Source organism: Ambystoma mexicanum, chromosome 8 (genome assembly GCF_040938575.1).
Source record: "Ambystoma mexicanum isolate Mex_15411 chromosome 8, UKY_AmexF1_1, whole genome shotgun sequence".
In the NCBI taxonomy this organism is placed as follows: Eukaryota; Metazoa; Chordata; class Amphibia; order Caudata; family Ambystomatidae; genus Ambystoma; species Ambystoma mexicanum.
Window position 1 is genome coordinate 1,732,453,181 of NC_090929.1, and position 19,828 is coordinate 1,732,473,008.

Genomic DNA, 19,828 nt, shown 5'->3' on the forward strand with positions numbered 1-19,828 from the left:
CAAATGGTAGTTTGCAGGGTTCAGCCACTCTCCCTTTTTTTTGTATAGGGCCTTGTATACTCTCTCGCTATCAGATGGTACATTGCAGGGTTCTGACGCTCTCCCTTTTCTTGTTTACAGACTTGTATACTCTCTCGCTATCAGATGGTAGTTTGCATTGTTCCACCGCTCTACCCTTGGATTCTTTTTGCAGCTCTGGACTCCATGGGTGTCATCTACACCAACTTCGCAGATGACACCCAGATCCTTATTCCACTAACAGGCAATCACAAGCAAGAATCTCGTCTTATCAATCAAATCTATTCACTCATACAAAACTGGATGGCGAATAATAACCTTTGCCTCAAGGAGCTACTCATATTAGGCTCACTCTCTAAAATGGACTCACTAAAACCTAGCTACAAATCATTCAGCGTCTATGGCACCCCAATCCCAGTTCTCAAACAAGTCAAGGCACTGGGGGCCTCATTACACGGATGGCGGTAAGGATTTACCGGTACCGGTAAAATACCGGTACCGGTAAATCCTTACCGTCTTACTACGAGGTCCCTTTGCGGGTTGGGGGATTTAACGCCTGCTTTTTGCAGGCGTTAAAATCCAACCCGCAAAGGGACCTCGGAGCTAATTACGGCACCGCAAAATTGTGGTGCCGTAATTAGCGCCTTCCCCATTCCCATAGAGCCCTATGGGGCAGAAATGGGAATGGGGAAGGGCAATGGTGGAAGGGGGATTTACCGCCCCTCCAACCTTGGAATGGGGCGGTAAATCCCCTTTCCACCAAGGCGGTGCCGGTATTTTACCGGCATGAGCCATGGCGCTAATAGCGCCATGGCTCACCGCCTTCCGTGTAATGAGGCCCTGGGTGTCTATCTATACACCTCCTTAACTATGGCCCTCATTCTGAGTATGGTGGTAGCCATGGAGCAATTCGCTCCATGGCTGCCTCCCATACCGGTACTGACTCCGGTTTGGTTCAATGGGGACTTACCGGTCCATTCCGACCCTGGAGGGACCGGTAAGTCCCCATTGACCAAACCATTCCCCATTCCCATTTGAGCCCCCATATGGCAATGGGGAGGGCGCAAATAACGGGCTCGCGAATGGCAAACCTTTTTATTTGCGCCCTGGTCCCCTAACGGGTCCCGTTAGGGGACCTCGGAATCGGGTGGTAGGGGATTACCGGCACCGGTCTCCTTACCGGTGACCGGTATCCCCTACTGCCCGACTCGGAATGAGGCCCTATGTCAAATCAAGTAAACACACTGGGGGTAATTCCGAGTTTGGAGGTAGCCAAGGTGCAATTAGCACCATGGCTGCCTGCAAACCCGGGTCCGGGTAGGCGGAATGGGGACTTACCGGGTCATTCCGACCTTGGACGACCCGGTAATTCCCCATCCCGAATACCATTCCCCATTCCCATTTGAGCCACCATAGGGCTCAATGGGAATGAGGAAGCCTAATAACGGGCCCGCAAATATCGGCCCTGTTATTTGCGCCCTGGTCCCCTAACGGGACCCACTAAGGATGTCTGGTCTGACCAGACGTTTTCAGCGGGTCCCGCTAGAGAACCTCTTGAATAGGGTGGTAAGGCTTTACCGGCACTGCCATCCTTAACGGTGCCGGTAAAACCTTACCGCCCAACTCGGAATGACCCCCCCCCCCCCCCATCTTCCTCCACCGCCTATACATCCAAACTCCTCTCCCTAAGCCACACATTTCTCTCACCTATTAGCCAGAGCACTTATACTATCTAAGCTCAACTACTGTAACATCCTCCTCCTTGGCACTTCCAAAACTAACATAGCCAAACTTCAGCTATTGCAGAACAAAGCCCCCCGAGCTGCCCTAGGCATAAAAAAAATCCGAACACATTTCCAATATCAGGAGAGATAATCACTGGCTCCCAATACAAGCTAGGATACTATTCAAAACCTTAAGCATTACGCATAAATGCATTGCCAACAAAGCGCCCAAATACCTCATTAACACAGTCAATAAGAAAGCCCAAACCAGACTCCTCAGATCCAACAATAACACTTACCTCGATATCCCACGGTACAAAAGAGAGAAAGCGGGAGGCAGCAGCTTCAAAGTCCTTGCGCCTAGACACTGGAACTCACTACTCACCATCATCAAGGGGGTCATTACGAGGTTGGAGGTAAGGGGTTAATGGTGCCAGTAAAGGTGCCGGTGCCGTTAACCCCTTACCGCCGCATTACGAGGTCCTTTAGCGGGTCCCGCTAAGGGTGGCTGGTTTTACCAGGCGCACTTAGTGGGAGCCACATGGGGACAAGCATGCTAACAACGGGCCCGTTGTTAGCATGGTCCCCATTCCCATTGAGCCGTATGGGGAAATACCAGGTCCTCCAAGGTTGGAATGGCCCCGTAATTCCCCATTCAGGGAACCCGGACTCAGTAAGCGGTAATGGGGTAGCCATGGCGCTAATAGCGTCATGGAGGTGGCTACCTCCAACCTCGTAATGACTGAATCCTCCTTTCCACAATTCAAAAAAAATCACTTATTCAACCAATATTAGGCCATCCTAGACCCCCACCTGCATCGACTAGACCAACATAAGTCATGGAATCCACCTGTGTACACTCTGCGATTACTTATACCACTGTTTTTTATGCCTATAGGCCTCATTACGAGTTCGGCGGTAGCGGCCTGGCTGCTGCCGAAATCGGGTCCGGGTCCTCAGAATGAGGTCTTACCGGGCCATTCCGAGTTCGGAAGGCCCGGTAATTCCTCCCTCTGAGAACCCGGACCCGGTCCTTCCCCATTCCCATTTCAGCCCCCATAGGGCTGAATGGAAATGGGAGAGGGTGCAAACAACGGGCCATTACGAGATGACCCGTTGTTTGCACCCTCTTCCCCTCGCGGGACCCGCTCTGCACGTCTGGTAAAACCAGACGTTCAGAACGGGTCCCGCGAGGGGAACTCGTAATCGGGCGGAACAGGGTTAACGGCTCCGGCACCCTTTACGGTGCCGTTAACCCCGTTCCGCCATGGTCGTAATGAGGCACTATGTTTTATCTTAAAGGTGTATTCAGCCACTGTCTGTAACTACGCTGTGATACCTCCGGGTCTGGCCGTAAAACAAATGTAATACATAAATAAATAAATAGGGACTTGTATTTTTCCTCGCTATCAGATGGTACATTGTATGGTTCAGCCGCTCTCCCTTTTCTTGTACAGGGGCTTGTATGCTCTCTTGCTATCAGATGGTACATTGCATGGTTCAGCCTCTCTCCCTTTTCTTGTATAGGGGCTTGTATGCTCTCTCGCTATCAGATGGTACATTGCATGGTTCAGCCGCTCTCCCTTTTCTTGTATAGGAACTTGTATACTCTCTCGACATCAGATGGTAGTTTTCAGGGTTTAGCCGCTCCCTTTCCTTTTTTTTCTTTTAAAGGGACTTGTATACTCTCAGATGTTACATTGCATGGCTCCCTTTTCTTGTATAGGGACGTGTACTCTCTCGCTGTCAGATGGTACATGTGCAACACATGCAATGGCCTACACCATAGGCTAATGTACGCATAGCAGCTCACTTCTGCTGTTCTACAAAGTCTAAAATGTCCTCCACAACCAATGTGTGAAGGTCATCACCTTCGAAGACCTGCAGAGTTAAAACCTCATGGCTGCATTGTGTTGTGGTGGCTGTGGTGAAGGCCTAGACTGTTGGGTGCATTGCCTATGGCCTATGGCCTTTGTACATGCACCCACCACAACATAACAAAGCCATGCAGGCGAACATGTAGCCGGGTACCAGAATCCACTAACGCAACATAGGCTGCGGAACTTCTACCCAACCGCTGCACCATAATACAGCGATGCATGCAAACATGTTCCAGTTACCATAATCCACAGTGTTTGGCACCCTAACCCACTTCCATTCACATAGCATTGTATTACTGTTGGGGAGAATTCTCATAAATGTGCTAATTTCCCTTACCTTTTGAGACCCCCAGTAACTTTGCTGGATTTCTAGAATTTTAATTTTCACCTGGAAAGTGGGAGCCTTTTTTTTCCCCACTCTTTCTTGTACGTTGATGTGTGTTTTACTTGTGTTTTTTGTATATGGAGTTTTAGACAACTCCATAGGCATCATCTTTTTCTTGTGTGTCACACAGCACCTTCAGTGCAGTTGTACAGGGATGTCTTTCAGACTTCCCAAGGTTTAAATACCTTCTCTGGGACTGACTACTGTCTCCCAGAACATGTAAAGTTAAATTGACTTTGCTAGTCTTTTTAAATTCATAGACCCAGCACACACTGGGCCTCATTACGACTTTGGAGGTAGCCATGCCCTTAATAATAGCACCATGGCTACCTCCAAACTCGTAATGGGGGCCAAACTCTATTTTTCGGTAAATCAAGCTTGTGTGCTCTATCGATTATCCTTCCGACTAACGGGGACCCGTTTTTTGGATTTTTCAGCACCCCTCAAGGGCTATTTTCGTTGAGTGTTCTTCTTGGAGGCTTCCAGAAAATTCTTCAGGCCTACCCCGCCCTCCTCTCTTCAAGCTTTGTTCCAACTGCGGTCTGCGGAATGTGTATATGGACGACAAGCATTCCCAGTGTCTGTACTGCCTACACCCGACACATAAGGAGGAAGATTGTGTGTTTTGCCGTGACTTCTCGAAGCGCACGTTGAACGATCGGCACCAACGGCTGGAATTTTGGCTGCAGGCCAAGGCATCTGCACGGGGAGGGACCCAGGGGCATGGCTCTCCCGGATCCGGGAAACCTGAGCGGGCTTCTAAGTCCTTTGAGGGCGCCACACTGGTGGGGTTCCAACAGAAAGCAAAGCACTGCGAGTCCTCGTCCGTTGGGGTCGCTGCTGCGGCTCCCGCAACAGACAGGGCGCATTGGTCATCCTCCATCTGCATCGATCTCCAGTCAACGCTCTGGTTCTTCATCCAAGAGAAAGTTGGATCATCCGGGTAAACTGAAGGAGAACCCGGAGAAGACCAGGCCGGTGTAGACCAAGCAGGATACGGTGTCCGGCCTACATGTGTCGGAGAAGGCCAAGGGAGATTTGGCCCAGAAGGAGAAGGAGTAGGCTAGGCTAGGCTAGGCTAGGCTAGGCTAGGCTAGGCTAGGCTAGGCTAGGCTAGGCTAGGCTAGGCTAGGCTAGGCTAGGCTAGACAAGGGGCCCAGCCTTGCTGTGAAGGCCCAGGTGCACCAGCCGAAGCCTACACCCTTCCTCGAGGTGGTGTTGGCTTGGCTTTTAAAGGCCGTAGGGCCGGACCTGCATGGTGCCCCAGGGACAGCAAGAGTGACCCTCCCTCCCAGGAGGGAGGCTTTGAACAAGTCAGTTGAGAGAAGATCCCAGAAAAGGGGATGCTGGCCCTCTCCCTGAGGCCGAACCCCCTGGACCTGAAGAAGTGGGTGGGGGGGACGTAAGTCCTTCAGGGAGCGGACATCTCTTCGGAGGATGACGATGAGCTTGTTTCCATCCACACCGTCCATGAAGGCTATGACTACTAGGGAGACTCGCCCCACGATGACGGTGATACCGTTGGGGAAGGCGATGATTGGGGGGGCCCCCCCAGGACGACGAGCCCTAGGGATGAGGGTCCAGGCCCTACCCCTCTGCCCCAGCTGCCGCCTAGAGACATTTAGTTGAACATCCTGTTGACCCTCCACACGCTGGTGTCTGAGATACAGAGGAGGATCCCGGCAACCCTGCCGCCCGCTCCTCCCGCGACGCCAGTGCTGGTCGCCCCGTCGACGCGGGAAACCTCCGGCCAAGAAGAGGAAAAGGCACCCGTTGCCACCATGCCACCCTTCACCACCTTCTCCTCATCTCCCTCCCCCCCCCCCAAGGGACATGGAAACGAACACGGCGACAACAAGCATGGGTGACGACTGCAGGGTGGGGGACCTCCCTCCCTGCAGAGCCCGCCTCCGGACAAGATAGGATCGTTCGATGCAATGATCGCTTGTGCATCAGAGCTTTTCCAGCTCATGCCAGAGGAAAAGAGGGCTTCTTATACCAGCGCCGGGAAGCGAAAAGGAAGACGATCCTTTCGGTCCCGCTCCTGGACGATGTTTTGGATGAAGGGCTGGCTCTGATGAAGCACCCCTCTACAGTCCCAGCAAAGAGAGACTGGCTGGAAAAGAAGTACAGGGATCCAGACAATGCGCCCAAGTGCTTGCGGTCCCAACCATCACCAGACTCGGTGGTCTTGGCGGCTGCCAAGAAGAAATCGTTGAGTTCAACGTCATCTGTGTCGGCTACCCCTTCGGACAGCAAGGGGAAGAAATTGGATTTGATGGGTATAAAGGTTATCTACTTGGTGGCTACGACAGTCAAGGCTGCCAATGCCCTCACTATCGTGGCCAGATACGACCAGGCGCCGTGCTTCAAGCTAACTCCAATCCTGGACGTCCTCCCCGATAAGTGGGCAGATGCTTTGGAGATCCTTCAAGAAGGCGAGATGGCGTCGGACCACGCCATCATGGTAGCCATGGACATTGAGGAGGCGGGATTCTGCCAGATGGGAAACAGCGTCTGCCTTTGCCGCCGTGGCTGGCTCAAGGCTACCAACTTTAGACAGGAGGTCCAGACAAGGGTTTTGGATATGCCCTTTGACGGAGACAACCTGTTTGGTAAGGCTGTGGATGAATCCCTCCAGGCCATCGAAACGGACACAGAGATGACACGTGCCCTGGGAACGCTACAGCAATGACAGCTGTCCTTTTGTTCTTCAGGAGGGAAGTCTAACCTGTCTTCGAGGGGCTTTGGTGGAGGCTCTTCCTCTTACCGCTAACCCTTTGGCTCCTCGGCCCAAGAAACCAACAGGGGCTTCTCCAAGGCCTTTGGAGGCGGACGTTGTCAGGGACCGCAAGGCTGTCCTTCGACCTCCAAGCAAGATTGAATCAGCCAGGACGTTGGGCCCCCTCCCGTGCACCCCGGTGAGAGGCCAGCTGGCGAACTTCATCAGCGGGTAGACAACCATCTCCACCGACCGTTGGGTGCTTGGACACTCTCACCCACGGACACACTCGAGTTGCAACAATGGTGTCTCGGTATACCACCGGTGGCCCGGCAGGAAAACCACATCCCTCAGCTGCTGCTGGAGGTTTGTCCCATGTTAAAAAAAAGTGGCGATAGAGCTAGTTATGAAGCGGCTCTGGCGTTTACTCAAGGTACTTCCTCGGACGAAAGAAGACCTAGTGGATGGAGGCCCATTCTCGACCTCCGACGACAGAACAAATACATAAAGTCCCAGAAATTCAGAATGGTCACTGTTAGGCAGAAACCTGTGCAGTTCCCTTAGGGACCACTGCAAAAGATTTAAGACTACAGGTGTTTGGCAGTAAACCCAATTGGTAGCAGTCTGTACCACCCAGATTTACCTGGTAGCTGTGGCTGAGCAGTCAGACTTCTCTCAAGAAGAGTTAGGCAGTATACAGAGCATACACAATAGGGCAAAGAGTACAGTAGAACAAGCAAACACTGACCAGAGTTTGGTGTAAAAGAGATACAATTATTTATTTAAAAACCCATCTAGTTAAACACACTGGCACTAATATCAAGCAGTTCAAAAACACGGTCCCTAAAGTATATACACTCCCTTAAAAGAATATTAGACAAGTCTAAAGTAAAGCACCACTTATTTTCAGACAGCAGTGAGCGCTTAACGCAGATGGCACTCTAATAATTCGGTTAAAAAGGGAGAGAAAGGCAAAGCATCGATAGAAACAGATCCCAACACGTTCAGAAGAACACAGTAAGAGAAGAAGGCAGGATAAAACTGTGAAGTTAAAGTTCAGTACCCCGCATCCACTTTAAGAGGATCAGCGCGAAATGTGTCCAAGGTCACACGGTTGAAAAGTGCACAAAAGTCTCAAAAAAGGTTCAGAAAGAGTTGTCCCAAAAGAAAGGGACCAGTTAGATGGTCAAGAGGCCAGCCCAATCCAGAAGGTTAAGGATTTACTGCCACCTTGTAGCAATCTATAGAAAGGGCGGCCAGGCGGACACAGTACCTTAAAATGGTGAGAACGCTCCAGCAGGGGCAGTTGTTCCTGGCGGCGGGTGCAAGTCGGTGCTTTGTCCGGGGGAAGAGAGGATCTCGTCGTGGAGTAAGACAGGAGTCCGTTGCACTGCCAGGGAAGAAACCAGCCGCGGAGTAACTCGGGTACAAGGAGCGGTCCGGTGATTCGCGGTTCAGTGGTGAGTGGCTATCCGGCTGCCGGGGTGCTTGGCACGGGCAGTTCGACCACAAACTGGGCTGGGGTGCGAAGAAAGAAAGGTAAACTGGTTGTGCCCACCAGTCAGGGGAAGAAGCCTCTCCAGCTGGGAGATCTTCTCTGTCGTCGGGAAGTGGTGAGTCAGTTCTGCAGGGCTCCACCGGTGGTGTCGTCGTGGTAGGTCGGCTCAACCTCTCCCTCGTCGGATTCTCAGGTCCTGTGGCGACCTCTGAAGTTCCAGTCCCCAAACCCCTGCTTTTATGCAGAAAACCCCCATTCACTCAGCCTAGCTGTCACTCAAACATGCTAGGCTCACCACTTGGGCCAATCGCACAAGAGTGTGACCTGAGTTACTAAGGTAACTCGGTCCAGGGTGCCTAAACCCCCTCCCACACCCCCTGTGGTATCCAGACAGAGTGGCACCACTTTTGGAGGCTTCTGTGGAGAAGCCTGCCAAAAAGTGGAACAAAGGGCTCGACTTGGGTTGGAGTCACAGAAGAGAACACAAACGCCATTTTAGAATCGAGTCTTGGCAAAAAATACCAACTGGAGAATTAATATTATTTAAATAAACCGGCAGTATGTTCGAGGCTATGAGAATTAAATAATTAAAGTTGGTAGCCTCGAACAATGGGAAAATCCCATAGGAAAATATTTGCGGTCGAATATAAAAAGTAGTTTCCACTGCCACCAGCCAAAACTCGATCAGGGGTGACGGAGACGTGCCCCCTCCACTAACAGACCCTGGGGCAATCGAATTGCCCCGACCAGTACGTCCACAATATGATGGTTTGTACTGGTTTCTGTTAATAATTTTGGACTAGTAAAGCCAATGGTGACTTTACTGTCTCCCAGGGCATGTAGTCAGTCCCAGGGTATGGAGTCTATGGTGGGGTGTCGCACGGAGGGTGCTGTGTAACACACATAGGAAAAACACACGAGACCCTATGCAGTAAAGGACCCCATAGCCCATAAAACACATTACCAGTCTAAGGAATACCATAAATCATGTCCAAGAGTGGGAGAAAAAGAGTCTCACTCTTGGCAGGAGAAAAAACAAACCACAGAAATCCAGCAAAGCTGCTGGGTGACTCACTAGGTTAGGAAATTCAGCCTAAAGAGAGAATTATCCCTAAAAGTACACTAGCCTGATTCGGTTTCCCTTGTGGCTTACCCTTATGGTTTTGTTTGGGGCACTCTTTGGAATTGGAATTATTAGAATTCTCTTTGGAGTCCTTTTTAGGCTGTTTTCCCTCATCCTTTTTCTGAGTAGCCCCAGAATCCTTGTGAGTGGCCCTGTTGGCAACCCACAAGTCAGCAGCCTTAGCTAACTTCCTGGAATCCAATTCCTTTGAATCAGCCAAGTGCTGTCTGAGCTCAGAAGAGCAGGCGTCATAAATTGACTCCAACATTACAACATTCTTCATTCCCTCATAAGTGTTAACCCTGTAACCCTTAATCCATCCCTCTAAGTTTTTCAAACTTTCACTCACCCAGGTAGCCCAAGGGGTACCATCATGCTTTTTGAGGGTCCTAAACCTCTTAAGGTACTGGGAAGGGGTCTTCCCGAATCTAGCTATTAAAGCTAGTTTCGCACATTCATAATCCTTCTTATCCACCTCCCCCAACTCCATTACCACATCAGTTGCAACAGGGGGGAGCCTAGAGAACAACCAAGGAAGTAACTCATTCCCTGTGATGTCCTGGAGCCCATGATTATACTCAAACAATTTCAACTAATCCAACACATCCAACTTAGGTTCATATATACCCACTAATTGCTTAGGCATCCGGGGTCTTTTGGGACTGGAACTCCTAGAGGAACCAGAGGAGAGAAAAGCATTTTCCACAGACAAATTTTTAACTTTTTTTCATTTCTAGTGCATGATTAAGCTCTATTTCTCTGAGTTTCAACTCTGCTTGCTTCTGCTCAGCTTGGGCATTAATTCTTCTCAACTCTAGCTCTTGGTTTCGTTCAGATTGAGCAATAAAACGTTTGTACTCTAATTCAAGCCCACCTACGACTACAAGGGACCCACGTTTACCCTTACCTGGATGACTGGCTCATCCGAGCCAAGTCAAGGGAGGTTGCTGTTGACCACACAGCGAGGCCTGTCTGTCTCCTGATGGATCTGGGGTTTTCTGTGAATTATGCAAAGTCCGGCTTGACTCCATTGCAGAGCGTGCTGTTCCTGGGATCCAGACTCGACACAGTGTCATGCCTGGTGTCTCCGTCGGAGGAGAGGATAGCTGCCATCTTGGGCAAGGTGCAATGGCTTTTGGCACTGAAGATCGCTATGGTAAGGGCCATCAAGTCTCTTCTCGGGATGATGTCATCATGCATATATCTGATTCGACTCAGCAGGTTGTGGATGCACCCTCTACAGGAGTTCCTTGACATCTGTTGGGTCCCGGTGTCCAGAGGCTTCCAGGACAGGATCGCGCTTGACGAGGTGTTGGGGTGTGTGCTCCAATCTGGCCGGAGGCACATATTTCCAGAGCCTCCGTACCACGCGACTGTTACAAAGGATTGCTTCCTTGGAAGGATGGGGAGCCCACACAGGATGTCTTCACACCAGAGGCCTATGGCTATCGGAGGAAGAGATGTTACACATCAACGTCCTAGAGCTACGGGCAGAGTTTTGGGCCATCAAGTCGTTCCTGCCGTCCCTCAGGGGCAAGGTGGTGAGGGTCTTCACAGACAATACCACCACAATGTTTTACATCTTGAAGCAGGGGGGAACCAGATCTCCAAAGAGGCACAGGACTTGTGGTGCTGGGCTGTCACCCAAGGGTTGTTCCTCATTCCGTTTCATCTGGCAGGAGTAAAGAACAGGGTCGCCGACTCCCTCAGCAGGGAGCTTCGATCATGCCATGAGTGGGAACTTTGGCAGGACCTAGTGGAGAACCTTTTCCTCAGATGGGGCTGTCCCTAGATCGACCTGTTTGCGACGGCAATGAACACCAAGTGCCGGAGGTTCGCCAGCAGATAGCAGGGGAGCATGGGGGTTGCATTCTCATTCCCTTGGGAAGGCCTGTTTCTGTATGCATTCCTTCCGTTGCTTCTTCGAGTCATCAATCAACTCAGATGGTACGATTGTAAGATGATTAATCCTTGTCGCGCCAGCGTGGCTGAAGCAGATCTGGTACCCAGACCTTCTCAGCATGTCCGCTTCCCCACCAGTCAAGCTGCCAGTGGTCGCAGATCTTCTCGCCAGGGAAGGCAGCGCCATTCATCACCACGACCCCGGATCGCTGAACCTGAAGGCCTGGCTCCTGCAGCGTTAGAATTCGGTGGCTACAATCTTCCTGCGGATTGCAAAGAAATTCTCGTCAAGGCCAGGCCGTCATCTACTTTAAAATGCTACAGACAAAAGTGGAAGCGCTTTGCAATTTGGTGCCTTTCACAGAAGATCAACACTCTGCTGGGTACAGCCCCTCAAGTACTCCTGTATTTACTGTTGTTGGCTGAATCGGGACTGGCTCAGACCTTCATTAAGGTACATCTAGCGGCTATCTCCTGCTATACCAGATCTCTGGGACAGTCTTCTCTGTGTTCACACCGTCTTGTTAAGGAGTTCATCAAAGGACTGTTGCGCTCATTCCCACCGGGGAAGGCTCCGGCCCCAGCCCAGCGTGGGATCTCAATGTGGTGTTGTCTAGGCTCATGATGCCTCCATTCGAACCTATGCATTCAGCTCCACTCAAGTTTCTGTCGTGGAAGACTGCTTTCCTCATGCCCATTACCTCTGCAAGACGTGTAGGTGAGATCCAGGCTCTGTAATGCAAGCGGCCTTACCTGACTTTTCACGACACAAGCGTGGTGCTGCGGAAGCACCACTCCTTCATGCCCAATGTTCTGTCAGAATTTCATCTAAACAAACCGTTGGTGTTACCTGTGTTTTTTTCCGACGCCTTTGTCACTGGCTGAAAGGACTTTGCACTCGCTGGATGTGGCTAGATCGCTGAAGTTTTATGTGGGCCGCACAAAGTGTTTCCGGAAGTCTTCACAATGTTGTTCTCCAGCATGGGTCTGGCATGGATTCACATGCGAACCCTCCCGCCTACCCCTCTTCGGCTCTTCTCTTGGTCCTACTGCCACTTTACGTGCTACCAAATCTGAAGATGGCTGCCAGAGGAGGGGCGTAGGTAGAGGGCAGGCTTTGGCTAGGGCAGTATGACCCAGAGCTTAGTGATTGGTTGTTAGGAGAAAGGCAGTTCAGAAATGAAACTGAAACCTTTTTATTTCTTTACTGAGGATTCCCAGCCTGACGACGGTGAATATTCATGAGCATGTGAATCCATGCCAGACTCATGCTGGAGAACAACACTTACAGGAAAGTAACTTGTTCCTTAGACATTTGTGCAGGAGTCATAGACCTGGACTTTGGAGGAGATATAAACGTTTTTTTTTTAAACCATGGAAAAAATAAGACCCGGAGATGCAATATCCCAGTGAATTCTTGAAATGGCTTTGTTTCCCCACTTTGAAGAGGAGAGGAAAGTTAAGGAAACGGAGAGAGGTGATCAGCGTGTTGGAGAGGCCGATAAGGAAACAGACATCAGTCCCCCCTGAATGATGAGGCAACTATCCTCCCTGATTTAGCATTTTCCCAGCGAAAACTAAATCCCATACTGGCTGAGGCCTTCTTACAGGTAACAACTGAGGGTGAGGGTGAAGGCCTAAGACAAGGCAGCCCCTTTTTTCTTTTTGAAACAAGGTCTCCTTAATTGGAGAGAAACTGGAAGGTTTGACTGAAACTCAGCTGGTGATACCCAAGACACACAGGAAGATAGTGCTGGAAATTGCACACTCCCATTTGACCGGAGGGGGGGGAGGACACACTTGGGGCAGTCTAAGACTCAAGCCCACATTAGTGGCAAGTTGTGTTGGCCCTGTTTACCTGTGGATATAAAGAACATTATCCAAAAGTGTAATATGTCAGAAACCAGCTCACATATTACTTAAATGGCAGTCTTGAACCCACTACCCATAAACGAAGTCCCCTTTTCCCAAATAGTCATGGACATCGTAGGTCCCTTAGACACCTCATAATTGCGGAATACATTAATCCGCCAGATACCCCGGAGCCGTCCCCATGAGAAACAGCACTACCCAAAAGATTTTAAAACATCTGTGCCGTTCTTGTCTCGAGTAGGCTTTCCCAGGGATATTCAAACAAACTAGGGAAAGAACTTTATGAGCAAACTGATCACAGAGATAAAATAAATATTACATATCGCCACTCTGAGAACCTCAATTTACCACCCCCAGACAGACCGATAAGTGGAGAGATTTAATAAAACACTTAAGACAATCCTAAGGAATTGATGGGAAGGACTGAGGTCACATGATACCCTGGGCCCTATTTGCAGTAAGAAACGCCTCAAGCATCTACCGGATTCTCTCAGTTTGAATTACTCTACTGTAGGGAGCCTGAGATGTATTAGATATGCTCATAGAATCCTGGGAAGAAAGAGAAGAAGCACTAATACCTCTGTCCCAGGCTGCCACCTGACTAAGAGATCATATGGCCCTAGTTAGAACCTTGGCACAAGCACATATGGAGAAAGCCCCGACCGAACAAGACTATGATAAAAAGGTGAATCTCCGCGCTTTCTCCATGGGTCAGACAGTGTTTGTCCTCTTACCCAACTCTGAGAATAAACTAGTCTCAGTGGCACGGACCCTATGAGATAATAGCACGCACAGGTGCATGTACTTATAGAGTAGCCCAACCAGACAAAAGACTCATCTCTATCACATTATCCTGCTAAAGGAATGGAAGGAAAATCCAACATCCCCCATACTAGCCTGTTTGGTTCCGGAGGAAGTAACACAGACCTTATTCCACAGAATCTCCTAAAGGGGAAACAGCGAGACACGGACGATCTTGTTAGTTCTTTCCCAGATGTATTTTGCAAAAAAGCCAGGTAGAGTTCAAGGCTCATGCCACCCCAAAGGGAAAGGTAGTCCCATCTAAAACCCTATTGACTCCCAGAATCTAGGAAAAAGATAGTAATTGAAATGGAAACTATGTAAATGAGCCAACATTATAGAGCCTTCTTCTAGTCCCTGGCCCTCACTGATCGTTTTGGTACCAAAACCCAACCACTCCTGGCGGTTTTGTATCGACTTCTGACAGGTTAACACAATGTCTGCTTTTGACGCCTACCCCATGCCATGGATCGACGATTTAATGAATAAATTGGGTAGCGCAGTGTTCCTATCTTCTTTAGACATGACAAAACCAGCCATGACCGACTGACATGTCGCTTCAGTGACCACACGTCACCACATTGTGTTCATCCTGCCTGTGGGCTAGTGGTGCACATCGTTATTAATTTATGTGCCATGTGATGTGGGAATGGTCAATGTGTCTCTTGGTTCTTGATTTCTGTGTTAACCCTTTCCATGATGTTGAGGGCACCTTACTCTATTCATTTAACTCAGTGTCCATAAGACATTCAGTAGAAGTGCAGGATTTCATGAGCTGAAAAGTGCCTTTTTGCTTGTTCACATTTTCTATTTAAAACCATAAATATGTATTTATCTCTTATGCAACACTAATCCTGATTTTCTTTTTCTTTCAAACAGGGCAACACAGCAGGAAGCATGAAAATCGGTGAAATGATTTTAAAAGTGTTTGTTAAAAAAGGTTTCCTCTGATAGCTGGGTCTTGGAAACCTATTCTTGCTCACGACAGTCACTACCATCCTCGAGTCTCTTAATGTGGGAAAAATATTTTACAGAGAGAAGAGATTTTGCAACAAGAAAAAGATGCAATTATTAATGATTTTGGAGGAATTATCTAGTTCCTATGTCCAGTCAGTCAATCAATAGCGAGGTCGTCTGTGTCCACTACACTGATGAGAGGCTAATAAGAATGGCTGGGCATGTTCATGCATTGAACCCCATTCAGTCATAAAAAAAGTGCTCAACACCTGCTTTGGACTTGATGCTGCTGTGGTGCTGGTGGTCCAGTGGCAGCTGCTAGGATCAAAGCCCAAAAGCATGAAAACCACAAGTCTACAAACTGCTCTGGACATGGAAAGGTTGCAAGCACACACTTTCTATTTCCAGACTTGCCTGTTCTGGCTGAAGATTGAGGTTCTTTCTTGACATTCATGCGTACAAAAATGCACCTGACTTGGTGAGACCACCCGAGAGATTAAGATCATTGTTAAACTATTTTGAATTGGACAAGGAACTCCTTACACAGAAATCACTATTTAAAAATGAACACCCTCACAATGGAGTTACCCTTTGAATTTTCTGAATGTGAAGCAACTTTCAATGAAACTGGTTATTTATGGCAACATCAGAGATTTCTCACTGAAGCGAAAGAACATACATGTTTTGAAAGCTGCAAGGCTTTTACAGAAACAAATAATCTATTGAATCACCAGAGAATTCACACTGGGATGAAACCATATGCATGTTCTGAATGTAATAAGGCTTTCAGGCAAAGGGGTCATCTATTGACACATCAGAGAAATCACACAGGGGTGAAACCATATGCGTGCTCTGAATGTGGTAAGGCTTTCAAGCAAAGGAGTGACCTATTGAGACACCAGAGAAATCACACTGGGATGAAACCATATACATGTTCTGAATGTGATAAGTCTTTCAGGCAAAAGAGTGAACTATTGATTCATCAGAGAAATCACACTGGGGTAAAACCATACACATGCTCTGAATGTGCTAAGGCTTTCAAGCAAAAGAGTGAACTATTGATTCATCAGAGAAATCACACTGGGGAAAAACCATACACATGCTCTGAATGTAATAAGGCTTTCAGGCAAAGGGGTCATCTATTGTCACACCAGAGAATTCACACTGCGGGGAAACCATATGCGTGCTCTGAATGTGATAAGTCTTTCAAGCGAAAGAGTGAACTATTGATTCACCACAGAAATCACACTGGGGAAAAACCATACACATGCTCTGAATGTGATAAGGCTTTCAGGCAAAGAGGTAATCTATTGTCACACCAGAGAATTCACACTGGGGAGAAACCATATGCATGTCCTGAATGTGATAAGGCTTTCACAGGCAAGAGTAGTCTATTGAGACACCAGAGAAATCACACAGGGGTGAAACCATATGCATGTCCTGAATGTGATAAGGCTTTCAAGCAAAGGAGTCATCTATTGACACATCAGAGAAATCACACAGGGGTGAAACCATATGCGTGTTCTGAATGTGATAAGTCTTTCAAGCAAAAGAGTGAACTATTGATTCATCAGAGAAATCACACTGGGGAGAAACCATATGCATGTTCTGAATGTGATAAGTCTTTCAAGCAAAAGAGTGAACTATTGATTCATCAGAGAAATCACACTGGGGTAAAACCATACACATGCTCTGAATGTGCTAAGGCTTTCAAGCAAAAGAGTGAACTATTGATTCATCAGAGAAATCACACTGGGGAGAAACCATATACATGTTCTGAATGTGATAAGGCTTTCAAGAGAAAGAGTGCCCTATTGAAACACCAGAGAAATCACACAGGGGTTAAACCATATGCGTGCTCTGAATGTGATAAGTCTTTCAAGCAAAAGAGTGAACTATTGATTCACCAGAGAAATCACACTGGGGAAAAACCATACACATGCTCTGAATGTAATAAGGCTTTCAGGCAAAGGGGTCATCTATTGACACATCAAAGAATTCACACAGGGGTGAAACCATATGCGTGCCCTGAATGTGATAAGTCTTTCAAGCAAAAGAGTGAACTATTGAGTCATCGGAGAATTCACACTGGGGTGAAACCATACATGTTCTGAATGTGATAAGGCTTTCAAGCAAAATAATCACTTTGTGATACATCATAGAAATCACACTGATGACAAACCATAAACATGTTCTGAATGCAATGTCTTTCAAGCAATAAGGGAAACTAGGGCTGCACCAGAGAAATCACGCTTACATGTTCTCACTGTGATGAAGCTTACAAGCGTAATGAGAAACCTTTGATACATCAGAGAAATTACACTATGGGTTTGTAGCAAAGCCTGACCTATTCCTACATCACAAGAAATCACACGGGGCACATACATGTTCTACATGAAGATGTTCAAGGAAATCCGTGACCTGTGGCGACATTGGAAATTCATAAAAGGTGTTGACATGGACTACTCGGATGCCCAAAACATCCACTACTTACAAAGTCTCCTGAGCCCTGCTGTTTTTGGAAAGTAAAGTTACTATACCATATTATCAGACAGGCAGTTTGTGAAGTATGATTCATGCATAGAATTAAAGGAAAGTGTCTTGTTATTTGGATTCATGAATACTTGATGACCCGCGAAATGAAGTGATTTCTCAAAATGTGTTTTAAGCAGAGCATATTATCTCACTGTAAGATGAAACTGTCAGTTATTACAAACCATTCATGATTGATGAAAGACTAAAACAGAAGCAAGCCTACATGTGCATAGGTTTCACACTTCACGGGTATACTCGGGGCGGGGGGGGGGGATATATTACATTGTGCAAAATACTATTACTATTAAATACTTTTTAACCCATCACTCGCAACAGGGAAAGTACCGCAATGATTCAAATTGGTGCCCATCAAACCACTACTCAAGGACACGGGAGGAAACGTGGAATACCTCTCCAACTACAGACCGATTTCAAACATTTCCTACCCAGCAAAACGACTAGACACCTACGTCTAGAAACTAACACAAGAACACAGAAAAACACCAGCTGCTGAACCAGCCGCAAGTTGGCTTTAGACCCACGAAGGGAGCAAGACCAGCGCTCCTATCCATCTGGGATGACCTAAAGACAAATGCAGACACTGGCACACACTCCGCCCTTATTCTACAAGACCTCTTCCCAGCTTTTGACACAGTCAACCATGACATCCTCATCAAGAGAATAGAAGAAATAAGAATAACAGACTTAGCCTTACTCCGGATTAAATCATTCCTAGCAAATAGAAGGGAAACGGTCTGGATAAAACCAGTCAAATCCGCTCCATGGGACACTGACTGTGGAGTTGTGAAAAGAGATTGCTCGAGCACTCCAAGGTTTATGTGTAAACGTTTTCAGTCTTCGCTTCTATCTTTGATTACCAGTTTAAGGTGCAGGGGAGGAAAAGTGGACCTGGCACAAGCCCACTAGTACATATAAGCAAACAAGAAAAGAGGATCCAAATGGGAACCCTCCCGTCCCCTGCACACTATTGTTATAACGTCATCAGATGGTTATCAATACTTTTATACTTCAAACAATGGTATCTATTTCAAATTTCAACAATTGTCAATGTCAAACACAACATTTATGATTCATTTCATAAAGGGTGATAGTTTAATGTAAACAAAAGGTGTTCTCCTTTGTAACTGACTTTTTAAGGTCACCCTCTAGCCTGGCTGAAAAATTAAAATTTACTTTTGGTGCAAAGTATACCTCGTGAAGGTTACACCACCTAGATGAAATACATTGAATAGATTTTCATCTATGAAAAGACACTAGAACATTTCTCTATTTGGAACTTCCACATGTCAAAGCCACACAAAGTAATGCTTTTGGTTTTGGTTAGGAACTCCATGTTCACCTGTGTAAATAACAAACGCTGCTGTAACTGCAATTGACATCTGTATGGTTTTCAAATTTCATGAGAAGTTGCAAAGGCATGAAGCAATGCCTCGCCTATGTTGAGTCTTGCTCTGAAGATTAGCATGACGTAAATGTCTGATGTTCATTAGCCCTACTTTATATATCATTTGTAAAATGTTTAAATCCAGGAGATGATATGTACTGCACTCTGTGATTTTTAGGTTGTGCGCTTTTCACATATGTTATTAAGTGCATATATTTTAAAACCTGAATATATTTTTTAAAAAATGGGTCGGACATCAGTAATAAACTGAACACCATTATTCTTTTTTGAGTTTTCCAGTGTATTTTCTGCACACATTGAGGCATTGCTTATCAACTAATGATATGCTGACAGGAAGCCTTACAAGAAATAACTGCATTAGAATAAAGAGCAATAGATTTGAAATTACATAGGCAGGACCCCCTTTCTTGTTTATAGTCTTGACCAGCCCGTAGTCCTGTTCCTATTCTGGGCTTTCCCTCCCGTGTCCTGTTCTCCTTTGTAGTGCAGATACAAAGTCCCAAATAAACGGCTTGTGTGAGCAATTCCAACATTGTATGTGTAAAGTTCAAGTTATACGGCTGACGCGTTTCGAGTTTATCAACTCTTCTTCTTGAGCCAAAGTTGAACTGTAAGGTGACAATATAGAGAAAAAGTCTATACGCATTTTGCCTAACCATCAGTAAATAATCAACTATTTCCTTCAGAGGCACAATCAAGTCTCTGGCGATACAGGTGAAATACATTCAAGGAAGTGTAGCATATTTGACACAAATATTACATGGGATCGATGGGAGGGGTGCAATGGTTTTAAGTATTATGTAGCATCGTGATTATTATAGCATCAAGAATGCTTGATTATGCGGGAGACCATCTGTCTAGTCTATGTACATCTAATGTGGGTAAGTGTACTCCCCTTGGAGGTACTGTTATCTCAGTACTCAGATTCTAATTCCACTTGTCTCAGTGTTATGCTGTTACCCTATGTCTAAACAGCCATGCTAAA

At 47.3% G+C, this 19,828-nt stretch overlaps 1 pseudogene; it reads left to right on the forward strand.

The window, feature by feature from the left end:
- LOC138473381 (zinc finger protein 271-like) overlaps window positions 1-19,108 on the forward strand; it is a 56,802-nt pseudogene extending 37,694 nt beyond the window's left edge.
- The last annotated feature ends 720 nt before the right edge of the window (window positions 19,109-19,828 follow it).